Genomic DNA, 25370 nt, shown 5'->3' with positions numbered 1-25370 from the left:
AAGATTATTTCTGAAATAGCCTGATGGATTTGACTATAGACATATGAAAGAATGGTTACCCTAAAAGACAAATACTTCAGTTTTAGAGAAGAAAACGTTTTTGTGGTTAAGGTTTCCTATCACTACATTCCAGGCATTGTTCAAGTGCTCTGGGAATCCATGGAAAATAATTTTATTCCCAACAAAAGCTGCTCCTTCTTACCACTCATGATAAGATATGTGGAAACATATTCATTCTTGGTGAGAGTTTATAGATTCGGAGTGCTGTCAGATGCACCCACTAAAAACATCCATACTTACCACAAAGAAATGTTCTGTGTGATACCAGTTTCTGCTTCATGGACACAAGAGCATGTACAGGTATACATACATATGCATGCCTTTACTTGCCTATAAATTAGTTGTCAAAATTAAAATAATCACCTAAGGGTGTTTAACTTGGTGTATCTAAGCATTTTCTCTCTTTTTATCTGAAATTAGCATTTTCTGTCAAAATCACTCTTCAGCTTATTCCAGCACTTACGTGTGATAGCACCTCATCAGTGGAAAAGACAGTTTTCCAATTTTATAACACTGGAGGGCTACTCGAATCAAGAATGAATTAAGCTTAACATATATTTACTGAGGGCCCACTATTGGCAAGATTCTATATGGTACTATGAGGACTACAAGGATACTTATTTTTTGTTTACCAACAATGTGTTTAGGCTGAAGTCATCCTATGTATATTTTAAAAATGTGGTGTTGGCTCCCATGAGGTTGTTCAGTACAGAGATTGAAGGTGGCTGTGCTTATCAACATATTCACTTTTCTGAGCTAGAAAGAGATGACTTCAAAGCTTTACAGGCATTGTTTATATAACCTTTTCTGATTCAATACAGATATGGTCTCAAAGACCTCCTCAAGACAGTGGGGCAAGTTGATGAGTCAGGAGACACTTGTGCATATGTCACCTAACTGTAAAGCTCATTTTCCAACCCTACAACAATTTTCTAGAATTCCTAATAAGATCTCGATAAATGCAATAAACAAATGCATCCTAAATAAATTCCTAAGCTGATCTCAATAAATGCGAATTCAACAGCATTTCAAGTATCCTCTGACCCCTTTTATTAGACCCTATACTTTCCATTTCATAAAACTCACCTCTCGTAATTGTTGTTACTTCTTTTCTTTGCTAGCATTTAAGCTATGTGAGAACGTGGATTTTTCTTATTCTCAACTATATTCTCATTGCCCACTCCTGTGACGGATGCATAGAAAATGTGGAATAAATCTTTGTGGAATTACTAAATTGACATTTTCTAAGTGTCAACTGTTGCCTTCTCTCTTGAGTTAAACTGTGGGCCCCTTCAGGGGAGATATTTTTGCCTGTTTTATCTTTTAATCAACTCCCAGTGTGTATTTCAGTGAACTGACACTTAAATATCACACCTCTAGGTTCTGTCTGCCCTCCAAGAATAACTTTCTTGAGCTCAGTGACTGTACCTTACTCATCTTTTTATCCCCATCACTTAATATGTTCTCTGGTGCTGAGAAGGTGAATGAATAGTTTTGAATTAAGGAATAAATGAACGGAGTGAAATTTACAACCTATCGTGGCAGACAGACACACAAATAAATCTAATACAAAGAAGACTGTAACAATACTATAGTGTTAACAGAGGGCATTATTGAATGTGACCATAGAACAAAATGTGCTATAAGCAAGTATTGGGATAGATGAGATTTAGTTAGATTAGGCAGATCTGCAAAGACTTCATGGAGAAGATGACATTTGAGAAAGACCTTCAAGGATGATTAAAATTTCAACAAGCAAAGATGTGGCAAAGGCACTGAGACAGAAAAAAAAGAAGAGCATTTGCATTTGGAAGAAGAAGGTAAAAAGGAAGTTATGGCTAAATCATAGCAGAGGGGGAAAATGCAAAGAGACAGGAGAGGCGTGTTCAGAGATGTGGTAAAAAAACAATGTTCTGACAAGACTGTTAAAGGCTTTAAATGCCAGTGGACTGAAAGTGGAATGGAACTTTCCTATTGCCTTTGAATTTCAGCTAAAACCTTAAAGTTAAGAAGGATGGTAATCAACATGCCACATTTTAAAGTGTGGTACAGAAGTGCTGATGTAAGATTTATTCAGAGCTAACCAAACTTTGTCACCACCAACAGCCTATACCATAGCTAGAAATTTATTGAGAAGATCCTTGGAAAAGAGGGAATTAATAAGAATAGGGAGTGCTGTGACAGTTCTCCTCCCACCTACATCAATCTCAAGCCAAGTGAAGGAGACCCCAAGAGGACACTCACAAGGCTTGGAATTACCTCTGAGAGAAGAGATTTTATTGTCAAATTCAAGTCAGATGCCTATTTAGAGACAGGAACCAATAGGCCTTCCCACGGCTACCATCAGAGCAGAACTCAAAAATGTTCTTGGGCAAGCCTCAGGCACGTATCCAGGGGTCTAGGGCATGAACTGTTGAAGAAAGAAGCAGGTACCTGCTTGAGGCTGGCAAGGGATGCCAGTGAAGGCAAGGAAAGAAGCCAGGAGCAGGTGGCTAATCAAATGCTCCCATTTGGTAAGGCAACGATACGTCTGTCTTCCCCTGGGCCACACGGATGCTAAGGAAGGCAACCCGGCTCCCGTCATCTCTAATGGACCATGCCCAAGAGGACCCTGCTGGGGAGAGGAGACTCCATGGAAAAGGGCAGAGGTCTACCACAGGAAGGCAGGAAGTGAGGGGGCAAGCAGCCCCTGAATCAGGGAACGATGCAATGCAGAGGGCCACACAGCGTCTCCCAAGGAGTACTCCCAAGGAGTATGCCCTGAAGATGGCATCAACACTGGAACGCTGCCTTAACAGAGCATTACAATTCTCAGAGAACTGCAAATAGTACTCCTTCCTCCTTCCCTTCCTCTCCACCTGTACCTCGGAGGATCCAAAGGGGGAAAGGGAGAATTTGGAGTCAGAAAAAGAAAAGGCTCAGACCCCCTTCTCCATGATTAGTTCTGAACCGTAGCTAAACAGAAGGGTCATGCTTTGAATTAAATAGGAAACAGAAGTTTTGATATATAGTAGACAAATTATTAATAATGAAAAAGAAGGCTTTCTAATGTCCAAAAGTGACAGAAAGTAATGGAATCTGCCCAAAATATCATCAAGGGTGATGGCCAAGGTAGGAAAAAAAAAAAAGCCACTTCCTGACAGTTCCAATCTATCTAAGTTGGCTTGAACTTTTTCAGCTTGTAAGAAGTCAATAGGCTGTTTTAAAGGAAATAAATGCTATGACCTGATTTGTGCTTTAAGATCCCCTTATGACCATATGTAGATTACTGAAAGACTGAACACTTGCTACCGTGCCAGAGCTTCATAAACTTCAACTATATTATTAAATTTCCTCACATGATAAAAGCGGGATGGCTTTTATACAAGGAATATATTTCTTCCCCTTCATACTAATTCCCCCCAAAAATTAGGATGAAAAGCCCTTAAGAAACCATCAATATTAAAATATTAAATCTGCCCATGTACCTTAATGTACTTATGAACATGTCTGTTTTAAGATGTGAAAATCCTACCTTCCAGATTTTAGACTCTCTCTGTTTTTTTATTTTATTTTATTTGTTTCTGCATCTGAAAGAACTTTGTACTTGAAAGCACCTCTTTAGAAAATGGTTTAACTGACACACTTTGGCAAAGACCAGGTGAATCCACAGATTTACCTATAAAACTACTCACTTCGCCCCAGGACCTTGCCCTCTGCTGTGGAGCCTAATGTGCAGAACAGAGTAATACAGACAGTAAGCAGACTCTTTGGCCCTCTTCACCAGTGTTATGAAGATATAAAAATAAGACTCAGACAATGCAATAGGGAATTTGATATAGTTAGATGGTCAGAAGCTGAATTTTGCTCATCACTGCTATAAAGATGTGAGGAAAAGCTTTTTTAAAAACTGTTTTTAAGATGCAGGGTGTAGGGAGTTAAGATCATCCCTATAACTTGCTAAAACTGATTCTGACCATACAAAGTGCCACTTGCAATCTGTTGGACTCTCACGCAACCCCACCATCACTGGCAATGAGAGCTGGGTCAGCACTGATAAACTTGCTCCCCAAACCCCTATTTGTAAGGCCTGCACAAGCCCTCCAGGGCCCATCACCCCCAGACCTCTTTCTCCAAATTAGAGCCATGTCAGCCTGGGATTACAACCCACACTTGGTGGTCTCTTGCTCTCTCTCTCTCTCTCTCTCTCTCATTCTCTCTCTCTCTCTCTCATTCTCTCTCTCTTTTTTTCTCTCCATCAGTCCTCTTTTGGTCTGAACTGTAGAATCTCTCCTTTTCATCTTGCAACCCCAATGCCAAGAGAGAGATTTTCTGAATAATATTATTAAATGAAAATAGAACCATTTTAAACAGTACATTGGAGTCAAAGCAATCAGCTGTAGGGGTGTTGGCACACTGTCTTACACTTCTGGGTCTCTGAAAACCTTGCTGCCATTCACAACTACCAGTGGACAGTTCAACTGAAAGTTATAGTTCAAATGACTCAAAACAGGACCAACCTGAAATCAAGGTTCTGGATTTTATTACATTACCCTGAAAAATCTCTTATATCAATAAACAAACACACTGCAACATGGAGAGAGAACATGGTGAGAGCCCATCCTTATTTCTGTCTGAATACCTGCCTATTTTTTAGTTTGCTGCCTTGCTTCTAACCAATGGCAGCTGAATGTGTCAGGCTTTTCAAGCCAGAAGCAAGGTAGGCAGAAATCAGGAATTAGTAGGAACCACAGAAAAGGCCAAAAGAATAGCTACACGATAACAAGGGATCCTAGATACCAAATTTACCTTCTACTTAAGCTAATATGCACTTCCTGCTGCAATAACCAACACCAACAATGGCAAGTCTGCCATAGAACACGCCACCTCACCCCATAATCCCTGGTACAGGTCTGATGCAGAACCTCAACTTGTCATATGCAGTCTACCCTGAAATGGCATAACAGTAGAGTCATTTACTGTCCCTGCATCACAATTTACTGATTAATAAAAAGAGGGAATCATCATGAAAGTCTACCTCTAATCTGCTCGATTGTGTGCTTTGAAGATAAATAAATGCCTATGAAATGCTTAGAGCGCAAGATATAAAATGAGGGACTTTGTACATTTCATTCTAGCATTAGGTGAAATACAAAATAACAACCAACTACCAGCATCCTTTCTGTGATGATGACCTTCAATTCTGCATGATAGCTATTTAACCAGGGAAGTTAAGGAAATCTTAGGTTTTAATACTGTCTTTATCACTGACCACATAAATGCATTTTTATAAAGCAAAACATACAACAAATTCAACCAAATCAGTACATTTTTAAAATGTATCTAAACAAAGAAAAGTGAGGTTTTAAAAGCTAGCACAGCAGCGTGGCTATAGAATGTGGCAATAGCACACCACCCTGGCATTCAATTAAGGATTGCCCATCAGTGCTCTCTAAATGTTACTTCCCAAAAGGAAATGCACTTCACAGAAATGCACTTTACATCAGCCGCTGTCTAATCTGTACGTAATCTGGGGGCGGGGCGGGGTTTGTCCTATATTTGGTCATTCAGTATTTACAGACTGTGTGTCCAGCACTGTTCTAGGTCCTGGAGGTGCAGTGATGAACCCGAGGTGCACTGTCCCTGCCCTCTGGGTGCCTGCATTTTAAGGGAGAAATATGCAACAAATACGTAAGCAATAAACACGACAACCTCAGAGTGTGAAACCTGCTCTGAAAGTAACAAAGAAGGTCCATGTAATAGGAAGGAAATATGTTTCTGAGGAGGTGACACTGGAACTGACAATGAAAGAAGGTTTTGTTTCCTGATAAACCCATGGTGCCTCGAGCTGGTAGCTAGTAAACACTCAATAAACATCTGTCGAATGAATGAGTGAAAGAATGAACAGAGAGAAGGGTTCACAAACGATAAAATGTGTGTGAGAGCAGAGGGCTGACAAACACAGGAACATGGGGTTGGGTATTAGAGAAAGAGAAGGAAAGCCATTGTGGCTTGAGCATAATGAGCAAGAAAGACGTGGGAGGAGATGATGTAGGAGGGGGAGGCAGGGGTCGGACAGTGTTTCTTGTTAGACACTCACAGCCTAGGCTCATCAGCAGCACATACTTATAAACCACTCGTCAAGGGGGTCACCTCTGCAGATGGCTACCTGCACCTGTTTCCAAATTCTGTGCGAGTATCCTCTCCTTTGTACTGTGTCTGCAACACACTGAGATTCCTTCGCACATCAGGGTCTTCACACAAGCTCCCCAGCATCTGCCTGTAATCCCTTTGCCCCAGATTTGCCTGACTGCCCCTCACTCAGCCCTCAGCTCCTGTCTTAGCGAGGCCATGTCTCACCCCAAACATCCCTCTGTGATAACCCCCCCACTGCACCCACTGCTTTCCCTGAGTCACACTTATCCTCCATTTTTATTTGTAGGATATTATCTGGTCGCACTAGCCTGTGAGCACATGAGAGCAGGAACTGTGTCGATCTGTTCATCACTGTTGCACGTGCTGGGAACTCAATATTTTCTGAGTGAATAAACTTACCTTAAATACAAAGACTGGAGGAAACACGTTTAAATTTTTCCTACTTTGGGATTCAGGAAGAGTTACCTATATTGTCTCTGACCTTACAATGACGTTTTCTAGAATAAGGCCAAAGAAGGCAAACGTACTTGGCTCTTTTCCTGACTCGTGACTTTGGGCAAATCATTTAACCTTGCCCGGGCCTGGGCCCCGGGGGCGGGAAGGGGAGCCTTACCACGGCGGGGCAGGTTTGGAGTTGGGGAGGGAACGGACAAAGTAGGGAGGCAGGGGAAAAGGAGGGCCTAAATTTCTCTGGGATTTTTAAGTAGCATGCCCACTACATCTCAAAGTTATAACCATAAATCATAAGGTTTATTTGTATCTCTACCGGCTGTTTTAGGAAATCTGTTTTATTTTGTTTCACAGCAAAACTAAAAGAGCAAATGCATGGGAATGAAGGTGTTCTTAGTTGAGATAAAGGTCAGCCGCAGAGAGAAAGATGCATTGACAACTCAGTCATTGTTAGGATAACAGTTTTTAATTAAATATTTTAAATTGAGTGGGAGTCATAGGGAAGAAGTTTACATGTGTAGTTTATTTTTTTCCTGACATCAATACCGCCATTGATGAGCAGATCCAATTTAGTTTCACTCTGAGAGAGCAGACAATGGTCAGTTTTCCTCCAGCTGGCTTATTTTACAAGCATTAATGAACAATTAACCAACACTGGCACTCTTTCCGTCTGTAATCCTGTAGTTGGATCACTAATCTCTACCACTAGCAGCTAATGATGAAGGTCTCTTAAGCTTTACTTCTTATCTCAGCCAGTTCTTAATACTTGCATAAGTATGCTTTCTGAGGAGGGGGCCCCCTACCGCTATGCAACCCCGAGAACAAAAGCCCAGAGACATTTTTGAAGGGGTTTCTGTTCAATAACACTTCTATGCTTATGTTTGCCTTCTTCCAACAACAAACACCAGTGATCACCAGAGGGCTCTGGGGGTCATGGAGGGCTCTGTGTTTCCATACTTCTAATACTTATAAGAATGTATTCAGACCGTATTATACACCACCCCACCCCCAACTGCACAGGCAGACACCCGAAAGTGGGGAGGGAAATGTGGACTAAATAGAATCAAACAGTATTTTTCTCCGTGAGTCAGCTTTGATTTGGTACTGAATAACACTGAGTTTGAAACCACGTTGTCATTAAAAATGTATAGGGCAGACGCAGATTTATCTAGAAAACCCCACACAGGATAGGTCTTAGTTTCTCTGAATTTAATACAACTTATATTCAATTGTCTCTCTCTAGTGGGGCAGAAACCAATTCACCATTTCATTAGAACTCCCCCGTAGGGTCAAGATTTAAAGAAAATGCAGGGTCAAGATAAAAAAAAAAGTTCCAACTGTAGAGTGATGCAACTGTAGGATAATAGCTTAGGCTGGAACGACGCACTTTTCATTTGTAACTACTTTTCAGACTCTTCCAACTCGCTGGGAAAGTGATTATTTCAGAGAAGGTTGTACTCAAGACTTGATTCCAAGACTAAGTTGCTAGGAAAGGTTTTGTGAACACAGGTCTTGCTGGGCTTTGAGTGCTGGGGTAGGAGGAGGAGAAGCGGCAGCAAAGGCAGCAGGCAGGCCCTACTTAGGACGCTTTGCATCCAAATAGGAAGACAGAGTGAAGAGCAACACATGCCCATCCAGGGTGAAAACCTCAAGTGTGTCACTTTCTACAGTTTTTAGCCCTCAAAGTTGTAGCACAGCACAAACGACATTGATCTGGAAGCAGCACAACTACCGGAATAAGGTGGAGGGTGACCTGTGGACTGACAGAACAAGCACTGTGATGTGTCTGGATGGGATGGTCCCGAGGGCAAGTGCTCTCTGGAACAGGAGTGAGGAACAGGGATAGGAAGACAGGTGTGGCAGTGTGATGCCACTCATTGGTTGAGCCTCTACTTCCCGAAAGTTCTAACTGCCCACATCGCCTGTAATGTGGTACAATTTGGGTGCTGGAAGATGTATGATGCTCTAAAATAAATAAATAAAAGGGTAAATGATTCTGCAACATTTACCCAAAGTGAAATACATTTTCTCCATGCACCACCTCACGTTTTCATTTCTCCATCTGGAATGCTGAAACACTACATTTTTCCTCTAGCATTCAGAGCTGTCTGCAGTGGAAAGGGGGCTTAGTGGACAGAGCCCTGGACTGAAAGTTTGGAGGCTGAGTCCTATTCACACACAGCCCCTGACCCTTGTGTGATTTATACAAGTCACTTAACCTCTCTGCCCTTCTGCTTCCTCATTCATTCCACAGACACAATGCTACCTGCCCCTCCCCACCTCCGTGGAGCCGTGAGAGTGAAGGACCTATGTTTGAAAATGCCATTCGCCGGTGCTCGGCTCAAACAGTGTAAAACGTTGTAAAAGATCTGCAGCGTGATAACACACACAATGAAAATAGGATAGACTATAAGACGGGGAAACATGGAGGTCAGGAGCGTTTGCCATTGAAAATTTAGTAGTCGTGTGCTTTGAAATCGAGTCTCAGTAGCAGGATATTTACTTTATGTTTTCTTTATGAAGCACTGGGCTGACCTAATTAATTTAAGTAAATGGACAGGAGTAGTAAAGTTTAAAAGGGAGAGAAGTTGCGATATCCTGTGAATCTCAGATAGTTGCTTGTTAACCCTCAATTAAGAAGAATTAATTCAAGATTATCCTCTATTCTCACTCTCAGAAACATTCTCGTTATTGCCCTGCAAATACCCCGTGTTCGTTTCTACTCCTTATCTTTCCACATATTGCTTCCCACCCTCTCCCCTCTACCCATTTAAATCCCACACACTTTTCTGCATTCCAGTTTAAGTCTCATCAAGTATTAAGTATTCTATAACAACCCAGTCTATACATACATACATATATATCTATCCTACACAATTCCTAGGACAAAACTAGACACAAGGTAAACGTTCAATAAACTCTCCTGGCATGATAAAAGAATCCTGACTAGAAAATCAGTTCCTTGAACATATCAACTATTTCTTACCTTAGGACCATTGCACATGCTGTCCTTTACGCCCGGTACCTGCTCTCTCCATGTGCTACCCTCACTCTGTCCTATTCCCTCGTTTTGAATGGCTGGCTCTTTCCTATGCTTCTGGTCTCACCTTGAGTGTAATCTATTCACAGAGGCCTATACTGACCCCCCATATAAAGCAGCCCCTTCACCCCACTATTATCTCACATATACTATTCTTCCTCTTTAATAGCAGTTATCACAATTCATAATTATATATTCCTTTATTTCCTTTTTTACTTCATTGTTATCTGTCTTCACTACTAGAGTATAGGTACCTTTCACCTTTAAAAAGCCATATTTGTTTTACTCACCACTGTTCAATAAATGTTTGTGGATTAGTTAATTATATCACCTAGTCTTTGAGCCACTGATACTGCCCAGCATTTGTTCAGCTGTCCTCACTCTTCTCCCTGAAGTAGAGAAGCTCTCCCTTTCTACCAATGTTGCAACTCTTTTATCAAGATACCCCAAAAGGAGCCCAATATCCTTGGTATTTTACAGTACTTTTTTGTCTTAAGACTCTTTATCAAACACACTCAGTTCCTTATCTCCCCTTCTCTCAACTTGGGGGCAAATACCAACAGGCTGGGAGGAGAACAATGAAGTAATACACACGTGTGCCCGAAGGATTCCACCCCACAGGGAAGCAGGGTCCTAGGACAGAGGCCAGGCATTTCATTGTCTGGAGTCACGGTTAGTGCCTTACCCACTCAGACCCTCCCCGAGAAACTGAAAATGGCCTTTCCTCTCGTCCTCTTTGTTCCCATGACCTGGTATGAGTGACCAACCATTAATTCCAATCTATTGTTCCTTGACTCTCAAGAAATCGATCAAGTTTCAATAAATAGGACACTCCCCAGCTCAGATACCCCAAGGTGAGCATGAGATGAGTACCTGTTCTGGGAACCCTTAAATACTTAGTAATATACTTTAACACCTGCAACTTACAAGATGGTTGTTAGAACCAAATGAAATAAAAGCATTGTGCAAACTGATTGCTATCCAGATGCTAAGTTTTATTACTGTGACAACAATACTGCAAGTACTGTAGAAGCATGAGACGTGCATAGCTTATGCCTGCTGTGGGCTGCCAATCTTGAAGAAGACTTATAAACAGACATGGTGGTGGTATCAGATAGGGGAGTTTTGCCTGTGAATAACAGAAAGCTCGACAAAAGGATGCTTAAACATAACAGGAAGTCCTGAGGCAGGGAGGCTCCTGGGTGGTTAATTCAGAGGCTCAATTTTGTTATTAAGCTCCCAGGTTTTCCTTCCTGATCTGCCATCCTCAGCATGTTGGCAAGCAAACCTCTAGGCCACATTTTTGCAAGTATCACATCTTCATACACCACTATCCAGAAGTTTCTAGCAGATTTTCTTTCATACTCATTTTCATTGTCTAGAACTAGCTTAAATAGGCAACCCTAAACAGAGCAGTTGCTTGGGAATGGATTTCTCACGACTGGCCTGGACCAATCAAGATAAACCCCACTGGAACTGGAGGTAAGGGCCATTTCAGCCAACGCATATGTAAAGTGGATGCATTTTGGTAGGCAGCCAACACTGTTTGCTACAGTAATGTAATGAAGAAGACTGAGCCCTTAATTGTCCCTCAAGCCAAACATTCTTTAGACACATTCATTCATGTTAGTGAAACATTTCCTGGGGAACTAGTCTATTTTGAAGCTATGCATTCTTCCCTCAAACACTGCCCCTTCCATAAAATTGGCAAAAAGTTTTGCTTCTTCTATAGACCTGGAAAATTGGTCCATCTCCAACCTGCTAAGTTCTAGAATAGGTAGACTATGCATGGAGAAGATCTGGCTGCAGACAGACAAAAAACCCCACAATGAGTCATTTCCATGTGATTATGCTGCCAGGTGGCTAAAGACTGAGACTTTTGCCTCATTTCAATTGATCTGCTCATTAACCAACCAAAATAGAATCTTCACACGACGCCCATCGGCAATGAAATGCTTTTGAAAATCGAAACATTTTAAAATACAAACAATTTATCTTGTCAATCTACTGCTTAAAGGCCCTTACATGGCTCCTGATCATGCTTGGGATAAAGTTCAACTCCTAAATATGGGCTCTGCTCACCTCTACCATCTCCTTTCTTGCTATGCCTCTCCTCTCCCAGTTCCCCTCCCCTGCCCAACCTCATGCTCTATACTTTGGCCTCACTGAACTATTTATATTTCCAAGAACCTGCCTTGCGTTATCTAGCTTCGAGGCCTTTGTACATAGTGCTTCCATGGCAAAACTTTTGCCTGTAGAACTTTTATTCATTCTTTCGCTTAGACAGCTTCTCCTCCAAGAAGGCTTCCCTGATCCCCTTAGCCTGGATTCTCCCAGTGCTCTGAGTGACATCTCTACTGTGTCACTGATCACACTCCTCTGTAACTGGCTGTTCACCTGTCTGTCTCCTCCACTGTGGCCGGGCAGTTTCCTGTCATTGCAGCCCTGAGCGTTCTGCCTGGCAAATAGCAGTTGCTTGATAAATGACTGTTGAATAAAAAAAATTTTTTTAGAAGGGCACAGAGTACATTGCTTTGAGTTCCCGCTTAGATCTGCACTGGGACAGGCTCCTGTGCAGTGGTCAGCCCTGTGTTATGCTCTGGTGTGCCAATGAGCCATACCAAAAGTACAATGAATTCTAAATTAATTCTCAAGTTCTATGGATCAACTGATTGCACCTCACAGCCCAGAAGCCTTACAGACTGGCCCCTCTTAATACTCAACCAACCATGTATACCCACTGCTCCAGTGTAAGCAGAAGCAACACCTATAGCACTAGTTCATCTACCTAAGGTCACATGATGACTTCTAAATGACAAAGAAAGAGAACACAGATAACCTAAGCTAGGCCATCTTCTATTATGCTACATCAAACCCAACTAATAACCCAGCTAAGAATCTTCACATATGTTCTTACTTACTCCTCCCGGCAACCTTGAGAACTGCAGAGGCATTTGCCACTCTCATCTACAGATGAGAAAGCTGGAGCTCACAAAGGTAAGAAATAGAGCTGCAATTTCAGAACAGGTCTGTTTCACTCACAGATACAGAGAACAAACTAGTGGTTACCAGTGGGGAGAGGGAAGGGCAAGGGGCAAGACAGGGTGAGGGGATTAAGAGACACAAACTACTGTGTATAAAATAAATAAGCAACGAGGATCTACTGTACAGCACAGGGAAATAGGGCTATTATTTTGTAATAACTTTAAATAGAGTATAATCTATAAAAATATTGAATCGCTATGTTGTCCACCTGAAACTAATATAATGTTGAAATCAATTATACTTCAACAATAAAAAATAATTGGTCTGTTTCCCAATTCTAAAAGTCACTTCCATTATTCTATAATCGTATCAAAATTATAGGAAGAGAAAACATTAAGCATATCTATCCCAAGATTTAGTTATAGTATTCGGGAAAATTTTTAAAAAGAAAATAAATAAAATGTCCAATGGTAAGGTATTGGTTAAATAAATTATGATATATACGTATGATGACTATATAGCAGCCACTTAAAATCATGCTGTAGAATATTTAATGATATGGAGGAACGTTCACACAGATATTGGTAAATGAAGGAGATTATCATAATCTGGATACAAGTATGACTTTAATATATACTATAATATATTATACATTAAAATACATGTTATATATGATTATGTAGAATGTATATACAATATGGTAGGCATGCATAGAAAAAGAACTAGAATATTACACACAAAAGCGTTAACAATGGCTATTTATAGAGAGTAAGACAACAGAAGATTTTACTTCATTCTTTAGACTTTTACCTCGCTTCCAAATTTTATACAATGATTGCATATTACTTTGACAATCAGAGAGAAATTACTTGAAAAAAAGTTGAAGCACAAAATATGTAAGTGACTGGACCTGGAAAAACCTGCAAATAAATGTTTCTGTATCTTTCTTCAAACTGTCTCACAATCAGCCTCAGTCTACCCAGTTCCCTGGCCACACTCACATTCAAACACTCACATTCAAGTGCACGTTTAGTGCATCTAACCTCTACCTAGCTGTTGGTCTAGTGTGGTACCATGGACGATACCAGCTTGAGAAAACTCAAGGCCTGGAATTTAATCAGAATCCAAATGTTCCAAGTTTGACAGAGAAGACTGTGGACTGACTGTACCTTTCTTACGGTACACATTATACTGTTCTTTGACTTAGCGCTACTAGACTGCCAGTAGATTGCAGCTACTTTTAGAGTCCACAACTCAGCTGTCTGTATTTGCTGAGGGATTAAAGCACAGTGCCATGAACATAATAGGTGCTCTATAAATAACTCTTTAATTAAATACAAGTAATACACCATCTAAAAAATTGATATATTGATTAATAGATCAACTGATGTTTGAGTGTCCATATGCTCCAGAAATTGTTCTAGGTCTTATCTTAACAACAACAACAACAACAAAAAGAAGGTAAAGTGTCTCTGGTTTTAAGAAGCTGCCAACCTGATGGGAAGGCAAAGCTATTGCAAACGAGCCAAGTAAGTGTTAAGCTGTGTCATATTGATGTAACTGAAAGAGAAATTCAGAGAAGAGAAAGACAAGCATAGACTGGAATACAAAACAACTTTAAACTAGGATCTGCTCTCTAACCGAAGACCACATCCTCAATGTCCACCAGCCAGTCTTCCCCCAACTCCTGCCCACCCAATCTGACAAGTACTGCTCCAGTTCAATCCACTTATCAACCAATCTATTGAGCCCTTCCTGCACAAGGAAAGCTATAATCTAGTAAAGAAAAGCAGAACACATCTCTATAACCACACTTAGTTTAAGGGTGATTCCAGGGAAAATTCTGATGGATTCCAGGTTATTCCAGAAGTTCAAATCTACTGTGACTTCTACCTTGGACAGACACCTTCCCTTCTGTCTGAGAATTTCTCCTTATCCCATCCTTTCATTGATTCAGCACACCAGCCATCAATTCCACAAATAGGAGATTTCAGTCTAGAAGGAGAAATAAAACATGTATATACATAATCAAAATAAAGTAAGGTGTTAATTGCCTTATAAGAGGTGCAGATGAAGTGCTATGGGATAGCTCCTAGCCAGGAGAAGTCAATAAGAGCTCCATCAACAAGAAAGAATATGATTTTGCCTTATGAGATAGATGGGAATGGAACAGGTAGAAATGATGGGGAAACAGGACCATCAAAGAAGGTTAAAAATGCTATACACACACGCACATAAACACACACACAGGAGTTAGACTAGCTCGATTTGGTAGGAGGACAGGGATTCAGAGTTAAAGACACAAATGTAAATTTGCAACGTAGTGCAGAGGGAATTGGACTTAATTGTTGAGATAGCAGGGAGCAAATGAAAGTTTCTAAGGAGGGGAATCGACATGCTACCACCCAATTGTTAGGTGCATGTGCCAAACAAGAGGATGGTTACCCAGTGAGTTTCTTGTCTAACACTTCCTTTGACTCTTCAAAACAGGTACATTCTCTAAGTATACCCCTATAAGGGGTACCCTTCATTTTCATGTCCACGGTTGCTTTTCCCTTTAGAAAGGAGTTTTACTGCTTGTGCTATGGTCGTAATGGAATGTTCCCACTCTGTCTTGGCTGTGTCATGTCATCAACCTAAGAATAGATGCTAATTAACAAGGTTATTTCTAACTTACATTGTTAAAAGAGAGGAAAACAGTGCTGAAACACATATAGAGTATCAAATTAACCAAGGATGGAACAAAATTCAAGCTCAAAATTCCCATCTCACAGATATTCAATTCACTAAATAGTCTCCTTTTTTTGTAAATCAGATAGTCATTATCCAAATTTCCTACCCCTGATGTGATAATATAGTGTGATGAGACATGCCCCAACAGAACACAAATTGACTTTTGGAGCCTAGATGCTACATGGAGTGTGTGGATGGTAAAGCAAATATCTCACTCTATTATCTGTTGTCTCTGAACCAACAGATTACATGGTTCACTGACTAGCTGAATAACTTTTAGACAGTTTGCTCATGTCTATTTACACATATTCCACAGAAATATATTAACAACTGAGGAACAGCTGTAAAAATTATATGGCAAAATGGACAGATGAGAGCAACAATCTCTCCGTGTACATTTCTGCAGAGAACATGCAAGTTTTACACGGTAAAGGAAATGGGGAAAAACACACATATGCACATTTGTATGTTGTTGCCACTACATAGTGTGAATTCCACCTAGTAATAGAGGCAGTCAAAGAAAGCACATCATAAAATCTCCTGGAGACTCCTTACATCTATCTAGGATATTACTACAATATATATTATTTACAACAATGGGTTTAAGTTTTACGTTTGTACTCTAAAATATTTTAGTGGACAACTGTATTTCTTCATAAGAAAGCCACTGTTCATATTTACTCAGTAAACATAGAAATAATGAAAGGTTTCTGGTTTACATTTTTACTTAACTACGAAAATATTTATTCTCAAATCAGAATTCAATTTTAATCTCCTCTCCAAGTCACACATATCTCACATCCAAAGATATTATTAACAGATCTAAGAAGATTCTCGTATCTGCTACAATAACTCTGTCACTAAGTATTTTATTTTAAAAATTAGTAGTAGTGTTATGTAAAACTTTGTTCAGATAAATGCTACTTATCACTCCATAAATTCCCTACTGAATTTATGTAGGGAAATGGAGGGCTGGATGGCACTGGAATTGTGCTGCCCTCATATTCATTGGAGAAAAGGCTCCATGGATATGTAAGTTTGAAAAACACTGCCTACTATATCTCCTTTGAAAGATTCAAACACATCACTCCCTTCCTCTAGAAGTACTTTCTTTGATTCCCAGGATGCTCTAGATTCCCTTGGTTTTGATCTTTTCTGGCAGCCCTTTCTCAACCTCCTTTGCAAGCCTATCTTCATCTAAAGGCATGAACTCCTGGAGTTCTGCAAGGTTTAGTAATTGGTTCTTTGTTTAGTACACTCTCTAACTAAACATATCTAATTCCACTGCTTTAGTTACATCTGATGACTCCCAGAAAGTATATTTGCTTGGTGTTCTGGACACATATATACATTTCCCCACTTGAATATCTCCTCTCATTCAATATGTCTAAAATTCCCAGAGCCCCAGTTTCCACCCTGACCTGTCTTCAGTTCCCTATCCTAGGGATGACACCATCATCCTTCAAGTTGGACAAGCCAGAAGAACCCTAGCACATGTGTTTGACACCTCGATCTTACCTCCAATATCCAATCTATCTCAAACTATACTTTCACTCTTTCATTTCAGTCTGCTGCTATTTTCACCACCATTGCCGTGATAGGCTATCTCTCAATGGATGCCTACAGTACCCTCATAACTAGCTTTCCCAATGAATTCCCTATACAGTAGTAAAAATCATATTTTAAAATGCAAATCTCATTTCTTAATCTCCCACTTAAAAGTCTTCAAAGGCTTCCCACTGCTCTTGGGACAAAGACTAAAATCCTTAACAAGGTCATGCTTGATCTTGCCCTTGCTTCTCTCTTCAGCATATATCATGCCCCTTTCTGTCTCATTTGTAGTTCTCCAGCTAAGCCTTCTTTCTCTTACTTACACCTGTAATGCTCCCCCCACTCAGCCTTAGAAGCTCTGTACACACTGTTCTCTCTTCCTAGAATAGTATCCCCACCCTGTCCTATTTTATTTCTACATATCCTTTATATTTCAACTCAAGCATCACTTCCATGGGGAAAATTCCCTTGACCATCTCTCCCTCCACTCCACCCCATGCTACCCCAGACTGAGTCAGGGTCCCTTATACATTCTGAGAATTCCCTAGGTGTTTTCCTCTTAGAACATGTCAAAGTCAAGAATTATATACATATTTCTTTGCTTTTTTAAAAAAAATTTACTGGCGTATAATTGATTTACAATGTTGTGTTAGTTTCAGGTGTACAGCAAAGTGAATCATCAGGAATTGTACATTTATGTGTGTTATTATTTGATTAATTTCTAACTCCTCCTCCATTTTTCCATATGCTCCACTGGGCAGAGCCTGAGTCCTCTTTCCTAACCAGTTTGTCCTCAGTGCCTAAAATAGCACCTGGCTCCAAGTGAACATGTGATAAATATTTAGTGAATAAAGAAACGGAGCAGTAGGAGATGAGGCTGGAAAGATAGCATGGGCTAGTTTATGAGTAAGATAGATTTATAACTGGCTCTCCTGTTTACCATCTATTCCCACTCTTTGCCTCCAGAATAATCATCCTAAAACACACGAATGTGGAAGAAATTTACAGGTTATAAAGCACTCATTAAAATTACCATTATTATTATGTCACTCAAAAAACTTTGACTTCCACACCAAGGTTCTCCATGACCTGACTTCAACCTATTTTTCCAGCTTCTACTAATACTGCATTTAACCATAAACACAGTGCTTCAGCTATACTGCATTTCAGCAGGTAAGATAGAGTACTATACTGTGATATAGCAGATAAGATAGAGTAGTATACCGTAATATAGTAAGATAGAGTAGGCAAGATAGGCAATTTACACAGTTCCTCAGACATGGCTGGCCTCCACAGCTTTGTTCCTGCTGTTCCCTCAGCCATAATGCTTCGTCTTTGCCAAGGCAGGGTTCAAAATCCACTTCCTGTAAGTTTTCTATTTTGTATTAATTATAATTAGTTACACAGATTTTCCTCCTCCTCTGCTACATTACAAACACCTTACGGGCTATTTTATTCATCTTTGCACTCCCACAGTGTCTAACATACTGCTGGGCACAGAAGTGGCTCGTTTAAGATGAGCTGAACTAAAGTCTACCACTGTGATGAACTAAGTCCTGGATAATTGTGATTAGGAAAGGAAAAGGTAGCAGATAGAATGGTAAAAACCCAGGCCCCAAGAAGAGAAACCTGGGGACCATTTCATATTACTTAAAGTTCCCAAGGCTAAAAGTTTATTTATTAAACTCACCTCAACATTAAAAAGTCAAGGTCAAATGATATCAGTTTCTCCCATTGATTTTCAGGTTCTATAAGTCAATACATTTCAAACCATTTCTACACTTCAAATGTTATCTTTTGTGCCTAGGAGCATATTCTAGAACCATAAAAGAGAACATTTCTGAGGACCTAATGAAGCTTTACTAAAAGTACGACTGAAAGCATTACCTTCCTGCATTACCAAACAAACCAACAAATAACGAAAGTCATAGGATTATGGTCATAATGTTAATGCCTAGAAAGCTTCAGAACCTGAACATCTAATTCATCATGTCTCCCATTAAGTCAAGATGCTGAGGATTCTTTATCATATGAATCAGACTTTCTTCAGCTCTCTCAGACTTTTAAAAATCCAAATTGTAATCCAGCCTTTTCTTGCTTTACTTAAATGAAATCCATCAGCTAAAATGTTTGGTCTATTGTTTAAATGCCATAAGTCAATTTTGGGAAAGGAGGAAGCAGGATAACTCTAACAGTCACTAGACATTCCAGTCTTCCCATCAAGGCCTAACTAAATTAAACTTGCAGATTAAAGCAAAGATTTGTTTCTTTTTCTTTTTTTTTTTTTCACTAGCCAGCTTTCTCCTTATATTGTCCATAATTTAGATTATTTAGAGTATAATCAATAAAAATCACCACTGTTTATAATTCAATTGCCTTAAGTTGTTCTTTGTTCAAAGGTACATAAACAAGTTGCTAACAGGCAGAAAAAAAAGATTCTTCTTTACACAAAAATACCTGATATGGTCAAACTCATATCCTCCCCAACTTCATGTCTATTTCATTTGGTACCCAGTAACCTAGTGTTCACAGCCACTCGTCTCTTTGGGCTGAATACCAGTGAAATTTTTCTTGCTATAAACAGAAATTACATGAAGAACATGTTCTGCATTTCTATTGAAAACTAAAATGATTTCCAAGCTTTATTTCAAAGCTTATAAACATTGCTATCTGCTGCTCGTCTAGTTACTTAAAGCCAAGTTTTGAAAGCAAAGTTGCAGGACTAATTACTTTTCCTTTCTGCTGCTCTGCCGCCAAAACTGCAGTCACTAAGGATAATCTTCAGAAGCTTGGCTTTGTTGCTAGAGCAACCAACCCAACTTTAAGTATTTTTCAATATCTTCCTTTGGGTATTTTAAATAACAATAAGATATAACTGATCTAGTCCATCATAACAACCACTGGGCATATTTTTACATTTTTACAATTCTGATCTAGTTATGAGAAAATTCAGAACCTTGTAGGGATTTGAAACAACAAACACTCTTTATGTGGAAACTGCATGGCACGTGCCACCTTCAGGCCAGGGTACATTTCCCCAGGATGAGGGGTCACAATCAAAAGGAAAAGGCTACCAAGAAAATTTCTGCTTCTTCCAGCTCAGACCCTCCAGCCATCTCAGAATTTAAATGCATCACAGACCAATTTTACAATGCCCTATATTTCTGTTTACTTGTACCAATAAGGACTTAAGCAGATTTTTAACCTCTCATTCAATATTAAGAAGCTTGAGCTTCTGTATCCAAATACCCTAGAAACTAGAGCCTCTGCTGCCATTAACTAGTTTTTAGGTTATTTCTATTTAATTGTTCTATATTATATTAAGAAACCTGACATATTTTTCAGAAGTAGAATAGGCATTAATTCTATACATTGAGAAACTTATCGTATATAAAACCAGAGCCCCTACATAATGGTACAATTTCAATAGTAGTCATCTTGGATTTGCCACCTGTCCACTTTCTACAAAGAGCACAAACCATTTTAACACAATGTCCAGAAGAACAGGCATCTGTGCGCAGCTGTGGATTCCACTGAGAAAAAGGAGAAAAGAGCTGGCTTTTTGGTCAGTTGGTCAGTCAAGGCGTATTTATCAGGCACCTAAACAGTATGGGTAACATATAAGCATATAATGCATTTCTGCCTCAAGTAGCCAACAATAATCTAATGATGTGGGATGAAGCTACTAACAAAATAAGAAAAGACAAAGTTTATTGGGCTTTGGAGAAACCAGGGGACAGAGGACTATATCAGTAATAGTCCATTATACAGATAAGAAGATAAGCTCTTTGAAGGTAAAAAAATTACATGGCTAGTGCTTGAACACTCTCCCAAAACCACAATTAGTTTTACTAAAACCACTTTTCCAATGCTAGGTACATATGTGCCAACTTTTGATCCCTAGAATAAGAGATAAAGTGCCCTGAGATTGTCAGTAATACACTGTGATTACTAGAAAACTATCAATTAGTTTAAACTGTCCATTGAGTGAGCTTTCATTTACTTGAAGCCCAATGCATGAGTTTAATAGTCTCTTCTAGGAGGCTCTTAAAGGAGGTTTCAATGATTCTTCCTTCAAGAACATCCTGTTTTCTTGAGATGCTGAGGGTGGATGCAATTTGGGTGCTCCTCAGTAATTTACATGACAACTGTAAATGCACTGTGAATCATTAAAAACAACACACACTTTTTCGTCGTAGATTTTATATACATAGCTCTCAAACAGTTCTCACTACAGTGATTTCGCTTCTCTGAATATAAAATTTGGCCTCTAAACTTTCCCTCTTCTTACCTTCTGTGGATGTTTGCTCAGATGTTTCCTCACCTAAAGGGCATTTTTACTTCCCTCCAAAATAAACTGGAAAAAATCCATACCTAATGCAAAGCTCAGTTTAATAAAAATATTATAAAGATCCACCTTTTTGCAAAATCTATCCCTAAGAAATCATCCCACAACGTCCTTTCCCTTTGGAGAGCTTTCAGCAGGTAGTAAGATTCATTCTGCTTTGTCGTTTAGCAGCTTCATGTAAGGCTATATCTTCCCTCCCTAACTAAATGCCATGTTTCTAAACGAAAGGGATCTTTTTTATTTCATTTAAATCTGAATTGCTTATGATATGTTTGAGAATAGATTAGGTATATTATAACTGTTATTTGAGAAGATGAAAATGAAGATCAAAGACTTTATGAGGCGTGACTTCTATACTTAAATTACTTTTATATTTGTGATTTGTTTTAAAGAAGTTGATATTTTCAGGTCAGACTTTTACATAATTAAATAGGTGAATTTGGTCATTCAGTTAATATTAAACATCTACTACGGGTCCAATGCCATAATAGGTGCTATAAATAATACAAAATTTTAAATAATGCTTGATTCCTGTCCTCAAGGTGCTTGTAATCTTGTAGTATCCAATGGTAGATTTTGCTACTGTCAGATGTGATCAGGTACAAGTTAATGGAATGATTAAATATCTTGGTCACCTCAGAAATGTTTAATCCAGATTTTAAAACAGAACAGTTCAGGATGCTTAGATATAATTATTTAAATACAAAATTGTTTTTAATATTATGAAAAAAAATCAAGGAATTAAACAGTAAGCACTTAGAGTAAAACCAACAAAAAATAAAATAAAATGAACATCTATGAAATTACATTTATTGATCTTTGTTTTCTGGTTTTTTCTTTATAGCAAATCAGCACCAGTTCTACTACTTATACCCAAAAATAAATAAATAAAAAGACAAAAAACAAAGAAGTAAACACAAACAAAAATAAATACAATCCTCTGTAATCTAGTTCCTTACTTTCAGTCTCATTACTGTGTTCTTAATTTAGACCCTCATCATTTCTCATATGAATTTTTAGTCCATTAGCTGGTTAATTGATCTCCCTATCTTCAATCTTCGTTTTACTATGAAAGTTTCTTAAAAGACAGATATAATCACGTTATTCTCTTACTTTAAAGTCTTCAGGGCACTGCCCTACCTACTCCATTGAATGGCATATGAGATCCTCCACAGTCAGACCCAGTTGTTGTATCTTCTTCTCCTACCCATCCCTACACACTCACATTCCCCCTCTAGTTCAGACAAAGTAAACTTGCTGGTGTACTCACTTTTTGATTCATTCTGTCAAAAAATACACATTAAGCAACTGTGCAAAACCTTTTGCTAAGCATTGGGAATATAGATGAGCTCATAGTGTAGTGGTGGGGACAGAGAAGTTGTCTGATGGGAAAGCAGTCATTAGCAGCAGCAACGAATGCCACTGCTAGGCTGGCTTGCTCATGTAACAGAGAAGAGCCAAATCGGACTACACGTTGGATCTGTTTCTCTTACTTTAACCTTTGCTTTCTGCTGATTTTGTTCACTAAAAAGATACTGTCTATACATAACGCCCTGCCCCGGGGAACCCTGCCCCTCTGCCTGAATGTTAAACCAAAGTGGCATTGATCAGAGAAACATCAGGGACCCTGCTCCACCTGTGGATGGCTACAAGAAAGAAGAAATTGGGCTTCCCTGGTGGCGCAGTGGTTGAGAGTCCGCCTGCCGATGCAGGGGACACAGGTTCGTGCCCCGGTCCGGGAAGATCCCACATGCCGCGGAGCGGCTGGGTCCGTGAGCCATGGCCGCTGAGCCTGCACGCGTCCGGAGCCTGTGCTCCGCAACTGGAGAGGCCACAACAGTGAGAGGCCCGCGTACCACAAAAAAAAAAAAAAAAGAAGAAGAAAAAATTAACACATCCCCTCCCCAAGGCTGGCCATTCCAGGGGATATTTGCAAAACTTATGGGCTTTTTACTTTACTTCCTCATCTCCTCCCCGTCTCTGTGCTATAAAAGAAACTGGCGTCCAAACCCCGATAAGATGGTTTTTCAGAGACACTAGTCTGTCATCTTCCCAGTCTGCTGGCTTTCCGAATAAAGTCGTATTCCTTGCCTCAACACCTCGTCTCCGATTCACTGGCCTGTCGTGTGGCGAGCAGAGCGAGCTTGTACTCGGTAACACATAGAGTAAGGAGGTATGAAGCCCAAATGAGTTCAGACACTTTATCACGTAGACAGACAGCTAAAGCAAGAAGAGCATGGTGTCAGCTCCTGCATCCCTATTCCCGCAGGATGACAGTAAGCTGAAGGGGCCAGACAACAGATGGCACGAGTGGTAGGTCACTCTGCCGTGGAGGAGCCAGCTCTAGATTACAGACAAGCAGTTTGAGAGACCTGCACAGAAGCCTGCATATGTGCTCGAAGGGGAGCAGGACGGGAACTGAGATGGAAAGTCCTATGTTCAAGTGAAACTCAGGAGATGAATACCCTGTGGCAGTCTCCCACAAGATGTAAGGAACTGCCACGTGGTGCCTCCTCATCTGGCTCATCTCCCATTACCCCAGGAGGAATTATTTCACCATGACTCTGATCAGGTCACGGTCAGGTCTTGCCTGCTTGGCCTAAGTGGAGATGTGCAAGGTTGCCAGGATGCCATGATTGAGCCATCTCTCTACTCAGGTAAAGAGAACTGCAGTGTAATATGTTCAGGGACAGAAATAGGTTCAGAACACTGTAGGAGCACATGGAGGGGGCCCTGGCATAATGATGCAGTGTGCCTCTTCTCATACTTGATCTGCCTAAATGCTTCTCCCCCATGAAGGTCTGCCCAGCTCAAGCCCAGAGTGAAAAGTTTCTACCACCTCCTTTGGATACCTTCTCTCATCACTCTAGGCTGAATAGATTGCTCTTTCCTCTGTATGTTCATGGCTCTTAGTTCATGCCTATGTTTATTATTTGCTATAAACATTCATTCATTCATAGGCCAGGCACTGCCTTGGGCACTGCAGATAGGACAGTGAACAAAATAGGGGAAGAGCCTTTCCCCCAGGGGGGCTTACATTTGTTCTATTATGTCCCGTCTATTCATAGTCCCAGTCAAACTCTAAAACTCACGTAACTGGTCTATTAGCCAGGTCAAGAGCATCGCTTCCTTTCTTACTTTAAGTTATAGTAGGAGAAACAAATCTATAATGCAATTTTTCATTTATACAACAATGCAATAATATTTCACAAAACTTGCTTTTGCCAGAGAGCTCATAAAGGAAAACGTTACATGGGTGAAAGTTGTGCTCATAATTCTCATATCAAAGGCATTCAAGTCTAGGATACAGAAGAGCTTCTTCAATCCAACTTATGATTTAGGTTCAGATCTAAGCTTTGGAAAAAGTTTATAATATTATCAGGCATAACCATGTTCTCTCCATTTACCTTTTCCCCCACTTACTGTAGTGCCTTTGAATTCCTCAATCGAAGTTTCGATTTAAAAAGCAACAGTTTTCCTAAGTTGGCTTTTGCTCAAAAACCTTTTTTCCTCCCTGATTAGCAAGAACAACTTAATTACCTGGTAAACTTTCCCACAGCAAGATCTAACCCCATTGAAATGAGTCAAACCTCTACTCTTTAAAGATTAGAATTTTCTTCTTAACAGAGGCTTCTAACTATGCAAAAGCAAATTTTTTATATTTTTAATTGAAGTATAGTTGATGTACAATATTACGTAAGTTACAGATGCACAGTAGTGATTTACAGTTTTTAAAGGTAATACTCCATTTATCGTTATTATAAAATATTGGCTACATTCCCTGTGTTGCACAATATATCCTTGTAGCTTATTTTATTTATTTATTGCTTGTTCATGTGTTCTTATTTTTTTACTTTTTAATTTTTTATTGAAGTATAGTTGATGTACAATATTATATAAGTTACAGGTACACAATATAATGATTCACAATTTTTAAAGGCCATACTCCATTTATAGTTATTAAAAAATATTGGCTATATTCCCTGTGCTGTACAATATATTCTTGTAGCTTATTTTATACATAACTGTCTGTACCTCTTAACTCCCTAACCCTATATTGCCCCTCCC

This window comes from Grampus griseus, assembly GCF_964374135.1.
Source record: "Grampus griseus genome assembly, chromosome: 1".
NCBI lineage: Eukaryota > Metazoa > Chordata > Mammalia > Artiodactyla > Delphinidae > Grampus > Grampus griseus.
This window is presented reverse-complemented; position numbering follows the sequence as displayed.